This window comes from Panthera pardus, unplaced genomic scaffold (genome assembly GCF_024362965.1).
Source record: "Panthera pardus isolate Hobbes unplaced genomic scaffold, ASM2436296v1 HiC_scaffold_7, whole genome shotgun sequence".
Taxonomy (NCBI): Eukaryota; Metazoa; Chordata; class Mammalia; order Carnivora; family Felidae; genus Panthera; species Panthera pardus.
Genome location: NW_026527002.1, coordinates 43,460,787 through 43,478,169, shown reverse-complemented (window position 1 = coordinate 43,478,169; position 17,383 = coordinate 43,460,787). Strand labels below are relative to the sequence as shown.

Genomic DNA, 17,383 nt, shown 5'->3' with positions numbered 1-17,383 from the left:
GCTCTGTCTCCCTCTCAAAAATGAATAAACATTAAAAAAATTTTTTAAAAACACTAAAAAAAGAAAAAAAGAAAAGCTACATATGCTTGGTTCTCGATAGCCATTATGAGCTGGCTCTAGAACACTGTTCTCATTAGTGGAAGCAGTGACAAGAGGGACAAGGGACCATGACCCTGATCACTACAAAGGCTAGAGAGAATCCAGAACCAAGAAAAAGGATCCGGATGCTGTTTTCACACCCTCTTTCCCTGTCTCTGAAGTAACATTCTCCATAGAAGGCCTACATTTCTCTGCATATCTGAGTTAAACTAATAGTAGGTTTGGGGCCATCCAACATATGGCATAAAACCTAAGCTCACGTATGTGACATTTGGGGCTAACTGATCTGCTCCTGCCTGTTTCCAGACTCGTTTCTTATTTTTTGCTATATGTGCTTCTTTTTTTTTTTTTTTTTTTGCCTGTCTAACTTCTATGTATTTTTAAAGACTTAACTCAGACGTCAAAAAGCCTTCTCTGAATTCTTTAGAATTCAGTGCTGTCTAGTAGAATGTTGTACAACAGTGGAAGTATTCTGGATTTGCACTGTCTCACATGGTAGCCATTTGCCGCATATGGTTTTTGCCACTAAGGAACTGAATTTTAAATTTTAGTTAACTTTAGTGAATTTAAATTTGAGTAGCCACATGTGGTTTAATGGCTACCATATTGGGTAGCACAGCTCTATATTGACGTGGGTGCCTCTTTTCATGTTCATAAAATACATTTTGTGTTGCTCTCACTTTGCATTTACCTTATTATGTCACATTTGTTGTTTTTCTTTGCTTGTCTCTCCTCACCAGATGTTGCCCTCATTGAGGGAAAGGAATGTGCTTACGACGCAGCAGACCCTCAATGTCGTTGAACGTGTGAATACTGCTGGATTTTTCCGACACCGGTATCTGCCTCTTAGACTTTTCCCTGTAGGCTCGGCTGCCTGAATGGACCTTTATCTGCAGGCCACCAACTAGACTTGACGTTCTTCTAGACTTACTTCATTCCACTTGAATTTCCACCCCCGTAATTGGCTTTCCTGGAAGAGCAGCTCACTTTTCATTTCTGTACTCTACCTAGATTAGCATCTAAGGCTTTACCTGGACCCTGACTTAAGGTAGCCATCTTTCCATCTCCGGACTGATATGTTGGTTTCCTTTTCTTCTGATTCATGCTTTTATGTGCTGGCCCTTATAGTTATATCCCCTGACTTTATGTACATATAGCGATATTTTAACCTATATCAAAAGTGTACCTACATTTGGCCTGAGGCTTGCCCTCTCTCAATCATTTCCAGCCTGCCACTTCTGAAGAATTGGGTTTGCTTCACTGGTTTATGAGACATACACATTTTCTTTTATGATCATCATTACTCTCTCTATATATGCCCTTCCAAGAGTTTCCTCCAGGCCCTTTAAAACTTGATCCTATAATTACTGTAAGCCTCTCTTGTACCCTGGTCATTTTGCCTAACTATAAGATTTAAAATAAGCCAGGTAATTAGCTGAGTGGAAATTAATATGTATTGTTCACTCTTTGTTTAAAAAAAGTAAAAATGTCTAATAAATATCCAAACTGAATATTAAATAACATTTTATGTAAGTGGTCATATAATTTTCTTCTTTATCCTGTTCATGGGATGAATTACACTGATTTTCAAGTATAAATCAGTATTATATTCTTGGAATAAACCCAGCTTGGACATGATGGATCATCCTCTTATAGCTAAACTTGGTTGATAATATTTTGTTTTGGATTTTGGTATTTATGTTCATAAGACATATTGGTCTGCACCTTTCCCTTCTGCTACTATCGTTGTCTATTTTTGGTGTTATGGTCATGAAGGTCTGATGAAGTACAATTGGAGTATAAATACTCCAGCTCTCTTGCAATTTGGGTGATAGACAGGAGGTATTGCAGATTTCCCCTGTGGACTCAGGCTTTGGATAATCCCAGTGGCAAAAAAAAAAAAAAACCCACAAAAAACAAAAAATAAAAAACAAAAAAAACCACACACAACCAAAAACCAGCTCTTTTTTGTCTGCCTTCCCTTCCTTGTCTCACTTCCCCACTACCCTACCAATGTTTCCTCTAATCATCCCTTACACTCAAATCATTCTCTTGGAATCTGCTTCTGAGAGGAACATAAACTAAGGATTGTGGGCTCTCAATTCCCGACTGTTTTGGTAGCTTCTGAATGCCTTCAAAAAGATGTGTGGTGAATTCTATCCAACTTTTCTAGTTGTTCTTGGTGACAGAGTTGGTTGAGTATAATCTAGTCCATCATGGCTGAAAACAGAAACACTTAATGATATTGTATTTACACATCATATATCTGTCATAAAAAAGAAAATGCCCTATGGGCATTTTGGTAACTTTCCTAATAGTAGAGTTCAGTCTTTGATATCTATGAGTTCTGATTTAAAGTAACCCTGGTAACATAGACACTTTTTTTTTAAGTTTATTTATTTATTTTGAGAGAGAGAGAGAGAGAGAGAGAGAGAACGCACATGAGGGAGGGGCAGAGAGAGAGAGAGAGGGAAAAAGAATCCCAAGCTGGTTTGAGTCTCAATCTCATGAACTGTGAGATCATGACCTGAGCCGAAATCAAGAGTCAGATGTTTAACTGACTGAGCCGCCCAGGCGCCCCAACATAGCCACCCTTAATGTTTATTATTTACTCTGAAGGCTTATCTTGGAGTCAGATCCCTCCTGAGGAAGGTTCACGCTTCTGGGACTCAGGCCAGTTTGGGGTTCCTCTACTTCTCCATCACCTGTGTTCTCCTCTGTATGTGGCATTACCCTGGTAATTAAAGGTAAGCCTCAGTTTATCCTTCTAGCTTCCTTATTGCCTTGGAAATTCGCTGTGCCTCCTGATTCCCCTACATCTCTTCAAAGCAGAAAAAGACACAGTAGACAATGAACCTCATGTTCACTATGACAACAACATTTTGTTCTCCTGAACAACAAGAATTCAATTTCCACTTTACTTTCAAAGAGGGAAACATTTCTGTTCTCAGCCACTACTGCATCTTGAGCTTCTTACATACTGCTAAATTTCAGTATGAGAGCATTTCACTCATTGTTTGAGTTGTCCCCCCTAATCTACAACTTCTATAGGTAGCACTTCTTAAAAGGGACACATACCTTTTCCCAGAAAACGTTTCTAAACAACTTTGAAACAATGTTTAGCATTTAAGAAGCAGAACGTTCTCCTATTGTTTTTCCTCATCTGTTTCCCATTCTTTTCTCTGTAGCTCAAAAGCCATTAGGTGGGGTTGAGCAGCTCAGTGATCTTGTTGGGAGCGGGGAGATGTCAGTGACCCAAGGGCGGGGGGGGGGGGGGGGGGGGGGGAGGGATCAGAGCCCAAACAAGTTCAGGTGGATGCGCCTGCAGGGAGACAGGCCAGCTTGATTCGCTTTTTTCCTCACAAATTGCAGTCAATCCAGTAGCGTTCTCACCTTCCCCTCTAAAATAGATTCTAAATCTGACCACCTTTCATGCTCTCCAATGTTGCAACCTTGGTCCAAGACCCCTAGACTATTGTAACAGCCTCTCCACTCCTTTTCTGGCCTTCACTCTTTGTCTACATAGCAGCCAGAACATAAGTTAGAAAATATCACTCATCTACTTCCCATCACAACCAGAACAAAACCTGTGCTCTGTTATGACCTACAAGGGCCCACAAAATTGGGCCCTTAACATGCTCTTGGGCCACACCTCTTCATTCCCTCTTGTTCACGTGGCCTATATTAGTGTTCTATTGCTGCCATAACAAATTACCACAAGCTTTCGCGGCCCAAACCATACACATCTATTTTCCTATGGGTTTGGAGGTCAGAAGTCTTAAAGTCATGGTGTGGGCGGGGCTGTGTTCTTGGTGGAAGCTCCAGAAGAACAGTGTAGGTTAGAAATAGCAGTAGGAGGAACAGAAGATGGAGCCGTCTGTAGACATTGACTCTTGTGTCTGGCCCAGTGCTTTGCACATAGTAGGTGTTCAATAAGATAAATTGGATCAAGGAATAGACACGTTAGAAAGACTCTTGGGTGACACTGAAGTGTCCATTGAGGTTAAGATATTGAGTTAGATGGTGTTACGGGCAGGGAACAGTATCCTATCTGGTGACTGCTTATAGCTGCTAAATGCATGGTGTTTAGCCTACTTGCTGAGAGATGGCAGGGTAGTTTATCCTGAGGCACAGGCAGGGCAGAAGCTCCAATCATCTGGATGAGACCTTCTAGTCCATAATACAACCTGAATGCTCCTCTTTGACCACTATGGATGCCAAGAAGTTGAAGCCTGGCCACACCTGAACTCTAAGCATATTATAGAGCAAACAAGAATTGTTTAAGTCATGATATGATCTGAGAATAAATTCAACAATATGACCTCATTCCAAACGGGATCAGTTTTTATTTTTAGTGTATTTATAGAATCAAGGTTTGGACTTCCAAGGGAATGTGAGAAAGGGATCGAGGTCAATAAAGGGGGTGAGAAAATAGCTCAAAATGAGCCCTGGGACATTCCATTTAAAAAGAAATGTGTTTGTGGCCAGCCAGAAAGTGATCATAATGGTTGTAAATAGGCAATAGTCATAAGAGAAAGATTTAAGTAACTTTTCATTACTTGGCAGTGTTTTAAATTTGGCTGTATCTGACACTAACAGGGGAGGGAGAAAAGCCAGCCCATCATCCTAAAACTAAATTAAAACTGCTCTTGAGGCATCTGTAGATTTCAATCTTGGTGAATAATTGGTTTTTGTTTCAGTTCATGCAAGTCAGCAGGCAGGGTGAGAAAAGCACTGACCTGCAACAAAGCATTAGCCTTCCAAGCAGCGGGCCTTGGTTTCAATAAGTGCAGTTTAGAAAAAAACCCTACAAACCTTCTGCATGTAAACTGAACGGTGTTTTACAACTTCGACCTACAGGAAACTCCACCCGTATACATTTGGCAGGTGTTCAAGGATACTGGCAGCTCAGGGTCTTGACTTACAGCGAAGGACAGCGTGATCGTACCTCCTAAGAGAGCGATCTATAGGACACTAGTGCCTGTTATTTTCTTTAACTCTCATCTAATTGATCTCAATGTTTTTGGGCTCTGCCACTTATTTCAACATTAAATTATAGGTTTTTAAAACTAGACCATTATGCCTGGCCATCCAGCAGTTTCCTATTACTCACCTGCCACTGCTCGGGCAAGTTGTCTGAGGAAATGTAACAAGATCACCGGGGTGACCCCTTTCCAAGGCTAATTATTCCAGCACACTCTGTATCGCATTGTTATTTTTAACTTACTAACATTAGCTTTTGTCTTCCTAAGGAGACGAGTCCACTCGATTTCCTTAACTGTCAAAAACGCAGGTTGCAGTTGTATTTTTTTCTGATTTCCTGGGAAACTGTAACCCTCATGTCCAGCTCCATCTTCCCGCTTCTCTTTGATTTTCTCACGGAGCAGGGGTTAAATCTGATCACTGTAAGGTGGCATTGCAAGAGCAGGCTGGACACATTTTCAAGTGAAGGCTGTTGGGAAGAGGGGCTCGCATCCGGGAGGGCAGCAGCTCTTAACACGGCTGTTTTGCCCTGACCCCTCTCCAATCTGTTCTCAATCCAGTGGCCAGGCGATTCTGTTAAGACCTCAGTGGGTCACATCAGTCCTCCATCCCAAACCCTACCAGATCTATTTTCTCTTCCGGGAATGCTCTTTCCCCAGATATCCTTATCATTTGCTCTCTCACGTCCTTCATGTCTGTACTCGGTGAGGCCACCCTTAACCGTCCTATTTTAAATCACAAGCTCCTCCTCCAGTCCCCAACCGGAACTCCCTCTTCCCTGTTCCTGTGCTACTTTTCTCCATAGCACGCATCACCCTCTATCTTACTATGCGCATTTCTTGTTCATTTTTTCACGTCTGTTTTTCCCTAGTAAACCTAAACTCCAAGATGGTAAGACACGTTGTGCATTTTGTTTATGGCTGTATTCGTACAGCTTAGAAGAGTGCCTTGAATCAATTAGTAAGCATGTTGTCTAACTAGGGGCTCATTTCACGAAGCCTATTGATGTTTTCTTTTTTTTCTTTTTTCTTTTCCTATTGATGTTTTCTAACGTCATCCCTTAATATTGCTTCCAGTCTCCCTTGTCCAATGGTGTGCTGGTGAAATCCTTCCGCAAATAGAAACCATAAATACCCATAACCACCGCAGAAAAGAAACACAGAAAGATGCAATGGGTTCCTAATGTATGTTTCCATTTTCAAACACTTGAAAAATAGGTCATTCATGGTTCTTTCCCATATAATTAAGAACTCCATTAGCACCATTAGCAAGTTATTAGCAGTGACTTGGCATTAAGTATGTGTGTCATAATCTTTCCCTAAATAAAGAAAATAACTTTCATAGTTCTGAAAGATGTCTCCGATGGAATTGGCTCAACTTCATTTTATTTTTTGCAGAAGTGATTTCTCTGCACTGCAGAGCAAGTTTTTGACTCGTTCAATATTTGTTAAGCACCCTTTATATTCCAAGAAACCATAGCATGCACTGTGCTGTAGTTATTTCATTTATTAACTTCTATTGGCGGTCTTGAATTGGGGTGCTTGGTTTCCGCTGAGCAAGGCCATTTGGTAAACATGTTAATTGTGTTCCCTTTTAAGAATCCCCAGGAGGGTACACCACAGTTCAGTTTCCTGGGGGAACATCTGGTTCTTTGGTAAGTTCCAAACTTGGTCTCAAAAGTCTGTCTCACTTCCATCAAATTCCCGAAGCAAGCAGCAGCCAGGATTCCCAGAGCAGCTTTTGCTGTTCTATGCGAATCTCGGTTTTTGTTGGGAATTAACATATGGAGTAACAATACTCTTTCGTAGCAGTTTATTCATTACTCTTTCAGGGACCGGTGGGTTCTGGTTGTGGTTTGCACTTCCTTCTTAAACATAATCAACATGTATCTTCTGATTTAACTTTCATTCATTCATTCATTCATTCATTCATTCTTGTATAGTGGTTACGCCTGTGGATCTTGGTGTGCCGGATAAAAAGTTCAGTACATTAAAAACATAACTCTCATATAGAATGAACATGTGTCACACATTTAATTAACCCATGAATGAGGGAACTAGCAGGATGGTAAACCCGATTCAAAGGATTACAGTTGAGACTGAAGTATTCATAGTCACTGAAAGAAAGGATGCCAGAATAAGATTGCTGCTTTAGCTGGGAACTGGCTAAATGCCTAGACGACAATGGAGCTGTCACCTTTGGAGTTACCTTTTCTGCTAGAGAGAAACTCCCTCGCATTGCTGCAGGTCAAGGATCATTTGAGTCACTCTCAGCTTTGTACAAGTTAGCATACACCCTCACAAAGTTGTGGAAGAGCCTATTCAATAGTGAAGAGTGAGTCATTAAGGTAAACCCCCTGGCGGACAAGATAACTCTGGAGTGAGTCTGTATTGTTCCAGTATGACACTAGAAAGGCGGCCAGCCGTCTTTTCATCTGCTTCCAAGCTTTGGATATTTTTGTCTTAACACTTGTTGGGTTGCCTGGAGTCAAACTCTGTTTCCCGCACTCGCTAGCTGTGACCTTGGCCAAGGTATTTAACTTCTCCAAGCCTCGGTTTCCTCATCTGTAAGGTAGAGATAACAATAGTTTCCACCACATTGGATTATTATGAGGTGTCAAGGAGCTGACCTGTGTGAGGAGAATAGAATGGAATAGAATCTCCTGGCATACAGTAAGTGCTCCACAAGGCTTGGCAACTTTTATTTATGCTGGCATTAGGCTGAACGGTGGGTGATCAGGGGAAAGGCTGGTGTCCTCCATGTTCTGGCCCTGTTGGGGAGTGCTGAGACTCGAAGGCTACCACAGGTTGGGTTGTAGTGGTTAGAGAGAGCTCATGTCATTGAGGAGTCGCGGCGAGCTCTCACATCCAGCCTGTGGTCAGAGTAGCTATTGGCAATCCAGAGCAGAGCCTGGGTGGAGGCAGAGATGGGGACCCACGTGCAAGAAACGAGGTGGAACAGAGAACGGGAAGGGAGAGCTCAGGGTCTGGTGTCACTCGCAGGTGGGGCTGCTGAGCCAGTAGACATTTGAGTCTTGCTTTCCCTCTTTCCTTTCTTCCTTTCTTTCCCCAACTGTTGGAGTCTGCATACAAGTACCAGGTACTCTTCTCGTATTTCTCTACTCTTCAAAGTTGAATATGATATAGTCCCTACACTTAGGGAGTTCACAGACTGGTGGAGGAACCAAGTGTGACCAATCAGTTTGGAGTGTGTACAAAGTGCGGTGTATCAGATGAGAGATATGTCTGCAGAAGGAAGGCTTTTTGCTCCCTCAAGGTTTGTGCCGGCAGCTAACTGGTATGAGATGGACCACAGAAGGGTGACACTGGAGCTTATGAGCACATTAGGAGAGCAATAGTGACTAGTTATGGGTTGAATTGTGTAACCCGATATATATATATTGAAGTTCTAACCCTCAGAACCTCAGAATGACCTTATTTGGAAATAGGGTCATTGCAGATGCAATTAGTTAAGATGAGCTCATGCTGGAGTAGGGTGAGCCGGTGTCCTTATAAGAAGAGGGGAATTTGGACACGGACATGCATTCAGGGAAGCTGATGTGAAGACACACAGGAAGACGGGCATGTGAAGATGGAGGCAGAGATAGGAGTTATGGTGTCACAGGCCAATGAGTGCCAGGGGCTGCCAGAAGCTGGAGGAAGTGGGGAGGGATCATCCCCTGGAGGCTTTGGTGGGAACGTGGCCCTGCTGACACTTTGATTTCTAACTTCTAACCTCCAGAACTGTGAGAGAATACATTTCTGTTATTCTAGGCCAACCAGATTGTGGTACTTTGTGACATCAGCCCTAGGCAACTAGATAGCTTTTTTAGGAGGTGATGTTATTTATAGCTGTCTTACAATTTTGCATTAAAAAAATCATAGAAGAGGGAAACGGTGGTATAAGACTTATAAAGCAGAGCTGACATGGCTCATTTCTGGAATGCTCTGGCCAAGAAGATGGTCCATCCGTCCAAAATGATGAAGAACATGGGGGTAACATTCACTGAAGGCTTGTGGTCACCCTTTGAACACCTTCTGTGAATTAGGTATTATTATTATCTCCATGTTACAGAGGGGGAAGCTGAGATATGGCCCAAAATCACAGTGAGTACTTTAGCAGGACTGGGATTGACAACGAGGAAGTCTGGCTCCAGAGCTTGTGTTCTTAACTGTGACAGTGCTGGAGTCCTCCCCTTGGACCTCAGGGGAGGGGAAGGGACATACAATGGCCAGCAGTTCCTCTCCTGTCCGCTGCCCTCATGCTCTCTTTTCTCAGCTACTGCCCTCAAACAATCACCCTGCAAATTGCTCCCTAGTGCTACCTTTTCTTTTCTGTTTTTAAAAACTGATTTAAAAAAAAGTTGGGATGAAATTCACAAAACATGAAATTAACCACTTTATTTTGTTTTTATCTTTTATTTGAGAGACAGAGAGAGAGAGAGAATTTTAAGCAGTCTCCATGCTCAGCATAGGGCTCAACTTGGGGATTGATCCCAAGACTCTGGGATCATGACCTGAGCCGAAATCAAGAATCTGATGCTCAACTGACTGAGCTACCCAGGTGCCCCCAAATTAACCATTTTAAGGTGAACAACTCAGTGGCACTTAATAAATTCATAATATTATGCAGCCACTACTTCTAGTTCCAAAACATATCGTTCTCCCAAAATAAAACTCTGCAGTCACCCCCTCTCCTCTCCCTCGACCCCAGGCAGCCACCAGTTGGCCACCAACTGGCAGCCACCAGTTGACCTACTCTGACATTTCACATCAATGGCATCCTACAATATGAGGCCTTTTGTGTCTGGTTTCTTTCAACGATAATGCTGTTTTCAAGGCTCATCCAGCATGTATCAGTTCTTTACGCCTTTCGATGGCTGAATAATATTCCATTGTATGTATATACTGTAATTTGTTTATCCATTTATCTGCTGATGGACTTTTTTTTTAAAACCTCTGGCTAATGTGAATAGAGCTGCTGTAAACACGAATGCACAAGTGCTCATTTGAGTATCTCTTTTCAGTTTTTTTGGGTATTCCTAGGTGTGGAATTTCTGGGTCATATATTACTTCTTTTTTATTTCTGTCTTTTTTTGGGGGGAGGGTCATATATTATTTCTGTGTTTAACTCTTTGACCTGGTGTCTCTTCTTTTTTTTTTTACTTTATTTTTTATTTTTTAAAATTTACATCCAAATTATCATATAGTGCAACAATGATTTCAGGAGTAGATTCCTTAGTGCCCCTTACCCATTTAGCCCATTCCCCTTCCCACACCCCCTCCAGTAACCCTCAGTTTGTTCTCCATATTTATGAGTCTCTTCTGTTTTGTCCCGCTCCCTGTTTTTATATTATTTTTGTTTCCCTTCCCTTATGTTCATGTGTTTTGTCTCTTAAAGTCCTCATATGAGTGAGGTCAGATGATTTTTGTCTTTCTCTGACTGACTAATTTCACTTAGCATAATACCCTCCAGTTCCATCTACGTAGTTGCAAATAGCAAGATTTCATTCTTTTTGATTGCCAAGTAATACTCCGTTGTGTGTGTGTGTGTGTGTGTGTGTGTGTGTGTGTGTGTATATATATATATATATACACCACAGTTTCTTTATCCATTCGTCCATCGATGGACATTTGGGCTCTTTCCATCCTTTGGCTATTGTTGATAGTGCTGCTAGAAACGGGGGTGCGTGTGTCCCTTTGAAACAGCACACCTGTATCCCTTGGGTAAATGCCTAGTAGTGCAATTGGTGGGTCGTAGGGTAGTTCTAGTTTTAGTTTTTTGAGGAACCTCCATACTGTTTTCCAGAGTGGCTGCCCCAGCTTGCATTCCCATTCTGGTTACTGGAGGGGTTGTGGGAGGGGGGATGGGCTAAGTGGGTAAGGGGCATTAAGGAATCTACTCCTGAAATCATTGTTGCACTATATGCTAACTAATTTGGATGTAAATTAAAAAAAAAATAAAAGAAAATAAAAGAAAAATAAAAGAATTGAAAAAGAAAAAAAGAGAAAAAAGAAAATTGAATAGATGGAACTGCTAACAGATTGAAATGGGACTGAAATTACTTCGTTTTCTCCTAGATGTTAGACTATGAATGCTTTATAGTCCATAAACTAAGTAGGTGGTGAGACTTGCGTTCCTGAAGAGCGAGGTTGGCCCAGTTGGGCGGGGCTCAGTGTAACGGCTCCATTCTCCACTAGATGGCGCTGCTAGCCTACTGGGGTGGAGGGTTTGGCGTTTGTAGGTGCATATGCGCATGCACGGGGTTGGTGAAAATGGCGCCACGCAACTACCCAGTGTGTTCTCCCCGGTCAGCAATCGCGCACCCGTCCTCTGTCTTCAGCTCTCGTCCACTCCCCGCTTTTTCACTCTCCGTGACCAGGCCCCAGGCAGTACCTCTCTCCCGGGATTTGTCTCAGATGCGGCTGTTTTCCCCGGCCCCTTACTTCCAAAAGACTGCGGCTTTGACCCGTTCCGCCCCTCTGCGGGAGGGTCTCACTGAGCAATGGCTGAATGCCGGCTGCACCCAGGAACGCTTGCTGGACCCTGCTGCTGCCGGTGCCCTGAGACTGCGGCCAGGTGCCAGCTGCCCCAGAAAAAGTTCACGAGATAGTGTAGCAGCAGCTTTTCAGGGATTATGGAAAATCACAACACACATCTGGCACCAGGCTTCACCCTTAAGGACCTTGCCCCAGCACCAGCAAATGTGGCCGCCTTCTGGGGTCTGCTGGGACCAGATGGATTCAACAGTTTCTACCAAATGTCCTTCCAGCAGTGGAACCGCTTTTCCCCGTGTGGCCCGAGAACCTCCCGGACCCCACTCTGCTCCTGGGGATTCGCCCTTCCCGCCAGAGCACCGCCAGGTATGGAGCTGCGGAGTTGCAGGCTTTGCGCTCCCCTTGTTTACAGTCTTAATGGAATTTAAACCCTCTCCTTTCTCCTTTCTCCCTTTTTAGTTTAGTCCCTGTGGCTGTTTCCAATATTCCACTTTTTCTCCAGCTGCTTTTGGAGAGGGGTGCTTTTCCCATATTCCACCCCCCCCCCCGCCCCTCCATCCTCTGTCCACCTGCAAAAGCACCTCCCTTCCCTGGGCTTCTTGCTCCCCAAGTTCACCTCTCCACGTACCTAGGGAATTCTGTGGTTCAGGTTGTGCAGATTGTTGTGTTAATCCTCCAATCAGTTTTCTAGGCGTGTAGGATGGTTTAGTGTTGGTCTGGCTGTATTTCATGGATGTGAGACACACAAAAAACTTCCATGCTGTTCCTCCATCTGGGCTCCTCCCAACCTGGTGTCTCTTCTTGATTCTCATTCTTCAATGTTGATTCCTCTTCACCAAGCCCTGCTTGGGGTATGGGGAAGCTGAAAAGTCTGAAATAGGCCAAGGAGTAGGGTCAGAATCAAGGAAAGCCTGGGACCATGCCCACTTTAATTATCATTTACTCTGTCACACTTACTATGTGGGACTATTCTCAAGTTTGGGGAAAAGAGATTAAAATTTTCTCCTTACCATTGAATTGTAGAACTTTCAAGATGGAAGAGACCATAGAGATTTTCCAATTTGGTGAATTCTCAAACTTTCCTTGGCTGACTTCTGTCGGGCCTCATGAGGAAGGCCTTGGGGTCCTCCCATGTCCTATCCATCCTTTAGTCATGTTGGCTCTAATTTTTATCTGTTTTACATTTTTGTGTTTTGGGGAAATATTTCACAGGAAGAGCAGAGGAATGATATTTTAAAATCTAACTTGTTTTATTTCTGGCATTTCCTTGCCTCCCTGGGTCCTTGACCCATTCAGTGAGCATGGGTTTCTGTGTCCATTACCTTAGGAGAAAGATGACTCAGAGAAGACAGAGGGACAAAAAAGAAAAGACATTCTTGGGCTGTAAATTTCAAAAACCTGGGTTTCTGCAAGGGCAGGTTTCTGTGTGTAGGACAGAGATTTGGGAAGTGAGGAAAGGCAAAGACTTCTGCCTTAGGAAAGACTCTCAGAGATGGGAGACAGGGAAAGATGGGGGGAAGGGAATAGGAAGGGAGGTCGGTGGGGTCTGAGTGGGGGACCAGATTCCAATATGTGCAGAGTCAGCATCTAGAGCCTGGCAGGCTCCCAAGCACCTAAGCCATCAATGAAAGGCTTACCTGTGTTGGATGTCAAAGGAAGCCAAGTTTCCGTTGGAGTGAGCACTGCATCCCCCATAAGGAGGAGCTTTGGCAATGGATTTCTTGGTGTCTGGTGAGGACTCCCTCTTAGAAAGCCATCTGCATATCATCTAATGACTAGCACGAGGACCTCCATCTGTGTCCTAATACTTTCTCATTCCTGTGGCATCTACAGCTAGTAGCCTACTCGATTTCCTCTCACTTGTTTCCCCTTACTATTATATCTCCGATTTGGTTCAGGGTGGCAACGTGTTCATCAAAAAATTCCTAGGTTTCCTTCAAGGTCATGTGGTCATGTGGACAGCTTCTAGGAAATTTATTGCTTTGCTAAAAGAAATGGAGGGACTCAGCTGGCATGAACCTTTGCCCTCTCCTTTCCCTTCCTTTTCTGCCTGAAATGGAGACATGATGCCTAGAGATGCCCCAGACACTTTGTGACCATTTGCTAAGGATGGAGGAGTTAGGGATGTAGGAGCCCCTGTCCTTGGGCAGCCACATTAAGGCTGGCTTACCTGGTACTCAGTTTCCTTGTTAAATGAAAGAAATAAATCCCTCACTTAATCTACTATTTAGCTTCTGAAACATGTAACCGAGCACACTTGGGATAGGTCCCGTGACTCCTACTCCATGTGGACAACTTGAATTGGAATGTTTGTCCCACATGCAGGAGTCCCATCCCCATGATTGATGGGGGACCTGGAGAGGTGGTGCAGTGAGGAAGGGGAAACCTCCAACATTTGTGTGAGGCCAAATGGAATCCATTTACCATCTCTCTAGAGCCAGGACGTTGATAGACTATTCTTCCATTACAGAAGAATGGGTTCACTTAAAAATAAGTTTCTACTTACTTATTTTTGAGAGAGAAAGAGTGCAAACAGGGGAGGGGCAGAGAGAGAAGGGGACAGGGGGTTTGAAGCAGGCTCCAGGCTCTGAACTGTCAGCACAGAGCTCAACACAGGGCTCAAACACAGGAACTGTGAGATCATGACCAGAGCCGAAGGCAGATGCTTAACTGACTGAGCCACCCAAGTGCTCTGAATTCGCTTAAAAATAAAAAGTTAAATCCTCTGTTGCAGTCCAGCCCTCTGTCACTTTACAAAGGAAGGGAATGAAATCGAGGGACAGGAAGTTACTTGCCCAGGGTCCTGCAGGTAATGGGTGGCTGATGTGGACTGAAAGGTAGGTCTCTTCCATCCTCCATGCTGTTTCCACCAACTTAGTGGTTCCAGTGCTAAGTTCCATCATATTTTGTTCTGTTTTCTGCTAAGGCAATAAGCTGAATATCTGGTGTGCTAAATTAGTGAAATTTGAGGGCTGTTAAGTGAAAGTAAACAAGGCTTAAACAAACCAGATAATTTAAAAGAAATCCAGATGGTAGTTAAAAGGATTAATCCTGGTGTTTCTAAATGACAAACCGTTCTCTTAATCTTAATTATTAATTGCTAAGTTAAATGTTACAGCCTCATATGTTCTCATATTGTTATGATTTATTCATCACCAGTGTACTTAAGAAAAGTGGAAACCATAAATTAAGCATATGTAAATTTCCATAGTCACAAGCAGATGCAAGAATAGGACCTCTCCCACTACTGCAGAAGGATTATAGCTGACATAGAACTCCAGTCTAAGGCAACACTGATCCTACATGACTCTGCTTCTAGGAAATGGGGTACTGATCTCGAAATCTGGAGCTGAAGATACAGTACTTTTCCATGGAGCGCAGTTTATGGAGGATTGGTTGGGAAAACAGCCATGAGCGCTTTGTGACTTCAAAATCTGAGTGCTCCTCAGGGAGCTCATTGAGGTAGTTCCTCGGGATTTTGGTGGAGCACCGTCTGGTGGCTCAAAATTTTTCCTGCAGGTTTTTCTGCAAGAATATGGAACCTTACCTCTAGGAATGGAGTAATTTGGGAACCACTGTTTTTTGTGGTGATTTTGCACCTCCTTTAGGAAAGCATTCTCCTGCTTCACATATTTTATGTTCAACAAAATTTTACTAAGTCCCAACCTGCCTTGCCTTTGATGCTGCTTAAATTCTTGTTTTTTTCTTCAGCAGGTAGTGATGCTTCTCCTACCAACTGAAATACATACTTTCAAATCCCGCATTTAAAAACTAATATTTAGTGGGCCACTGAGAAGGAAGGAGCCAGCTTCTCCTAATTTTGTTCAGTGTAAAAGGGAAACTTGCTACCGCACCTGTGGTCATTTTGGGGATTAATTTCATTTTAAAATTATTTTGTAATATATGTGAGAGATTTGGAAAATTTTTAAGCCTAAGTATTATCTGCATCTCTGTCTATCTCAAGAGAATAGGAAACAGTCACCAAGCTCAGTTATAAAGGCAGAGAATCCTCAGCTAGAAGGTTGGAAGATCATTCTTTCATTCCCTCATCAAACATTTATTAAGCACCTGCAGCCAGCAAATACATAGAAGTTCTTAAAGAGCAGATAGTCTAGTGGGGGAGAGAAAAACAAATAGTTACAGTGTCTGAGCAAGTTTATAAGACTTCAATTCCATTTATATTCACAACAACACAAAACCACTTTAACCCATGGAATTTGAACATACTATCTAAAGACATCATTTGGTAGGAATTACACATTTTTTAAAATTTATTTTTGAGAGACAGGAGAGACAGAGCATGACCAGGGGAGGGGCAGAGAGAGAGAGGGAGACAAAGAATCCGAAGCAGGCTCCAGGTTCTGAGCTGTCAGCACAGACCCTGACATGGGGCTCGAACCCGTGAGCCATGAAATCATGGCCTGAGCTGAAGTCTGATGCTTAACAGACTGAGCCACCCAGGGGCCCCAAGAATTACACATTTATATCATGTAATAGAAAATAAACTCACCTCTATTAATCACGCAATAATTCACTGGCTTAGATGATACCTTAAAAGTTTCCTTCTATCCCACTGGTTTCTGAAACAAAAAAGTGCTGACATGTTAAAAAAAAAAAAAAAAAGCAAAGCAAAGGAAACCAGAAAGTTTTTGTGGCAAGCACAGTGTCTGGCACACAGTAGAGGCTCAGCAAATATTTGCGATATGAACAGATACATGAATAGCAAAAGAGGGAAGGGATTTTTCTATTTCTTATCCAAGCATTGTTTAGAATGTCCATTTTGGAACTCAGTACTAGGCTCTTGCACCCTAGCTATGAACATGTTAGCATCTATATAACTTTCTATGATTTCGGTTTTGAAAAGAAGCTGGGGCTAATCTAAAGCAGTGGTTTCCTGCACAGGGCGATTTTGTTCCCTCTCTTTGCAGGAGGTTTGGGGGGCTTCTCAATGTCTGGAGATAATTTTGGTTGTCACAACTTCCCGGGGGATGCTACTGGCATCTAGTGGGCAGAGGTGAGGGATGGTGCTAAGCATCCTGTAACCAAGAATTAAACAGTCTTGGGGCACCCAGGTGGCTCAGTTGGTTGGTTAAACGTCTGACTTCGGCTTGTGAGTCCGAACCCCACATCAGGCTCTCCGATGTAAGCACAGAGCCGGCTTCAGATCCTCTCTCTCTCCTTCAAAAATAAACATAAGGGGGCGCCTGGGTGGCTCAGTCGGTTAAGCGTCCGACTTCAGCTCAGGTCACGATCTCGCGGTCCGTGAGTTCGAGCCCCGCGTCGGGCTCTGGGCTGATGGCTCAGAGCCTGGAGCCTGCTTCCGATTCTGTGTCTCCCTCTCTCTCTCTGCCCCTCCCCCATTCATGCTCTGTCTCTCTCTGTCTCAAAAATAAATAAACGTTAAAAAATTAAAAAAAAAAAACATAAGAAAAGAATTAGAGAGTCTTGAAAGTTAATAGGGCTGAGGTTGAGAGTCTGTGGTTTGAAGTTATCACTCAGTTCAGCCAAATTCAGAAAAAACTGTTAGCAGCAGCCCTCTTGAGTTAGGAAACACCTCTGATTCTTTCAGGGCCTGTCACTTTGTGCACACCCCTTGCCCACCTGCTGGCACTTCACGGGGACTGCTCCCATCCGCTGCTCCCCATCCCCTGCAAACTGGACCAAACTGCCTTCCTGCCAACTAATTGATTCCTCTGACTCGGGGACAAGGGGCTTTGGAGTCCGCCTGAGGTCAGGCTTAGCTACTGGCTCCAAAGGGGAGGTGAACAAGTAGATTTTTGTCTCTGATGAGGAAGCATGCTTAA

The 17,383-nt window shown here is 43.3% G+C and overlaps 1 long non-coding RNA gene across 5 annotated transcripts in view; it reads left to right on the top strand.

The window, feature by feature from the left end:
- The window catches only part of LOC109278044 (uncharacterized), a 114,763-nt gene that overhangs the window by 48,243 nt on the left and 49,137 nt on the right, over positions 1 to 17,383 (top strand). For 4 of the 5 annotated variants that reach the window (XR_008419920.1, XR_002085476.2, XR_002085473.2 and 1 more), the window contains one exon: positions 840 to 1,632. This is a non-coding gene — a long non-coding RNA (uncharacterized LOC109278044). Of the gene's footprint in view, positions 1 to 839; positions 1,633 to 17,383 lie in introns of those variants that run through there. The other variant, XR_002085474.2, reaches the window with a different exon arrangement.